This window comes from Schistocerca gregaria, unplaced genomic scaffold (assembly GCF_023897955.1).
Source record: "Schistocerca gregaria isolate iqSchGreg1 unplaced genomic scaffold, iqSchGreg1.2 ptg000292l, whole genome shotgun sequence".
Taxonomy (NCBI): Eukaryota; Metazoa; Arthropoda; class Insecta; order Orthoptera; family Acrididae; genus Schistocerca; species Schistocerca gregaria.
This window is the reverse complement of record NW_026061780.1, coordinates 112,081-115,816: the sequence shown is the minus strand read 5'-3', so window position 1 is coordinate 115,816 and position 3,736 is coordinate 112,081.

Genomic DNA, 3,736 nt, shown 5'->3' with positions numbered 1-3,736 from the left:
CAGCCACGTTGTACCGGAGAATGTGAAAAGTTTTCATATGTAGTAAAAACCTAAGAGATCCGCCCGTATTCGTCATTTGCTATCGAATCGACTTAATGTCAGATCGTCACATTGGCCGTTCTTCTCTCTGAAACGGTTACATTTATCGTGTGCAAAGCTATGTTGCGTGCTGCGATATGCGGAGACACTTAAAGCACCATAGTAGAACAAAGAAGAAGTTTCTAAGTTGATGTAATAGCCAGTAAGAAGCAGTAGAATTCAAGTTTATTTATCGATTTTTGACTGTTTAGCGTGCTTTGGTGCCTTGGAGTGAGCTAGGACCTTAAGATTTTGCATGAAGGGAGGACTACAAGCCACGTTGCATGTGAGAAAGTGGAAAGTGATCGAATGTAGTATAAACCTAAGAAATTCGCACGTTTTCGTCATTTGCTATCGAGTCGACGTAATGTCAGATCGTCACATTGGCCACTCTTCTCTATGAAATGGTTACATTTATCGTGTGCAAAACTATGTGGCGTACAGCGGAATGCGCAGACACTAAAAGTACCATAGTAGAACACAGGAGTAGCTGCTAAGTTGATGTAAAAAACACTAAGAGGCATAACAATTCAAGTTTTAGTTATCGATTATTGACTTTTCAGACGGCTTTGGTGCCTTGGACTGAGCTAGGACCTTAAGAATTTGTATGAAGGGAGGACTAGCAGCCACGTTGCACGGGAGAATGTAAAATTTGTTCAAATGTAGTAAAAACCAAAGAAATCCGAGCGTTTTCGTCACTTGCTATCGAATCGACTTAATGTCAGATTGTCACATTGGCCGCTCTTCTCTCTGAAACGGTTACATTTATGGTGTGCAAAGCTATGTCGCGTGCTGCGATATGCGGAGACACTAAAGGCACCATAGTAGAACACAGAAGAAGTTTCTAAGTTGATGTAATAGCCAGTAACCAGCTGTACAATTCAAGTTTAGTTATCGATTTTTGACTTTTTAGCCGGCTTTGGTGCCCTGGACTGAGCTAGGACCTTAAGATTTTGCATGAAGGGAGGACTATTAGCTACATTGCACGGAATAATGTGAAAAGTGTTCATATGTATCAAAAACCTAAGAAATCCAAGCGTTTTCGTCACTTGCTATCGAATCGACTTAATGTCAGATGGCCACGTAGGCCGCTCTTATCTCTGAAACGGTTACATTTATCGTGTGCAAAGCTATGTTGCGTGCTGCGGAATGCGGAGACACTAAAAGCACCATAGTAGACCACAGAAGAAGTTTCTAATTTGATGTAAATGTCAGTAAGAAGCAGTACAATTTAAGTTTAGTTATCGATTTTTGACTTTTGAGCTGGCTTTGGTGCCTTGGAAATGAGCTAGGATCTTAAGATTTTGCATGAAGGGAGGACTAGCTGCCACGTTGCACCGGAGAATGTAAAAAGTTTTCATAAGTAGTAAAAACCTAAGAAATCCGCCTGTTTTCGTCATCTGCTATCGAATCGACTCAATGTCATATGGTCACGTTGTCCGCTCTTCTCTCTGAAACGGTTACATTTATCGTGTGCAAAGCTATGTCGCGTGCTGCGTAATGCGGAGAAACAAAAAGCTTCATAAAGAACACAGAAGAAGTTACTAAGTTGATGTAATAGCCAGTAAGAAGCACTACAATTCAAGTTTAGTTATCGATTTTTGACTTTTTAGCCGGCTTTATTGCTTTGGACATTTTGCAAGGAGCTTAAGATTTTGCAAGAAGTAAGGACTAGCAGCCACGTTGCACGGGAGAATGTGAAAAGAGTTCATATGTAGTAAAAACCTAGGAATCCGCCCGTTTTCGTCACTTGCTGTCGAATCGACTTAATGTCAGATCGTCACATTGGCCGCTCTTCTCTCTGAAACGGTTACATTTGTCGTGTGCAAAGCTATGTCGCGTGCTGCGATACGGGGAAACACTAAAAGCACCATAGTAGAACACAGATGAAGCATCTAAGTTGATGGAATAGCCAGTATGAAGCAGTAAAACAATAATTTTAGCTATCGATTGTAAACTTCTTAGCTGGCTTTGGTGCCTTGGACATGACCTAGGACCTTACGATTTTGCATGAAGGGACGCCTAGCAGCCACGTTGCACGGGAGAATGTGAAAAGTGTTTATATGTCGTAAAAACGTAGGAAATCCGCCTGATTTCTTCCTTTGCTATCGAATCGACTTTATGTCATATCGTCACATTGGCCGCTCTTCTCTCTGAAACGGTTACATTTATCGTGTGCAAAGCTATGTTGCGTGCTGCAAAATTCGGAGACTCAAAAATCACCATAGTAGAACACAGAAGGAGCTTCTAAGTTGATGTAATAACCAGTAAGAAGCAGTACAATTCAAGTTATAGTTATTAATCTTTGACTTTTTATCCGGCTTTGGTGCCTTGGACATGAGCTAGGACCTTAAGATTTTGCATGAAGGAAGGACTAGCAGCCACGTAGCACGGGAGAATGTGTAAAGGGATCGAATGTAGTAAAAACCTAAGAAATCCGCTCGTTTTCGTCATTTGCTATCGAATCGACTTAATGTCAGATCGTCGCATTGGCCGCTCTTCTCAATGAAACTGGTACATTTTTCGTGTGCAAAACTATGTGGCGTGCTGCGAAATGCGCAGACACTAAAAGTACCATAGTAGAACACAGAAGTAGCTTCTAAGTTGAAGTAATAAACAGTAAGAAGCATAGCAATTCAAGTTTTAGTTATCGAATTTTGAATTTTTAGACGGCTTTGGTGCATCGGACTGAGCTAGGACCTTACAATTTTGCATGAAGGTAGGACTAGCAGCCACCTCTCACGGGAGAATGTGAAAAGTGTACATATGTAGTAAAAACCTGAGAAATTCGTCCGTTTTCGTCATTTGCTGTCGAATTTTCTTAAGATCGTCACATTGGCCGCTCTTCTCTCTGAAACGGTTACATTTATGGTGTGCAAAGCTATGTTGCGTGCTGCGATATGCGGAGGCACTAAAAGCACCACAGTAGAACACAGAAGAAGCTTCTATGTTGATGTAATAGCCAGTAACCAGCAGTACAATTCAAGTATAGTTATCTATTTTTGACTTTTTAGGCGGCTTCGGTGCCTTGGACTTGAGCTAGGTCCTTACGATTTTGCATGAAGGGAGGACTAGCAGCCACGTTGCACGGGAGAATGTGAAAAGTGTTCATATGTAAAAAAAACCTAAGAAATCCGCCCGTTTTCGTCATTTGCTATCGAATCGACTTAATGTCAGATCGTCACATTGGCCGCTCTTCCCTGTGTTTACTTCGTAGATTCTTATTTAAATTGCGTGTGAGTTTCGTATAGGAGGTGCAATTTTGAGTTTTAGTTACTGTAATCGTAAAATCAGCAGATTGTAGCACAGTCGTTAGGCATTTGTACAGGTTAGTTGATACATTCTTTGCGTGTTCCGCTTGCGTTATCTAGGCAAGGACTTGTGTTGTTAAACATCGATTAGAATGGACAGGGACTGCGATTGCTGTGTTCGGATGAGGGCTGACTTGGCATCCCTTCCCTCACAGCTGCAATCGGCGCTGACTTCGGTCGCGCAGCTTGAGGCTGTTTCCAATGGGCACCACTGTGGGGAGCCGGACTCGGGTATCACGGGGATGTCAACCTCGTCCCGTCTGTCCCCAGATCGGTCTGCCGCTGTGGTTGCCCCGGTTGCTGCCCGCAATGGGGCTGAGCCCTCGCCTGTGGTTGATTGGGAGGTC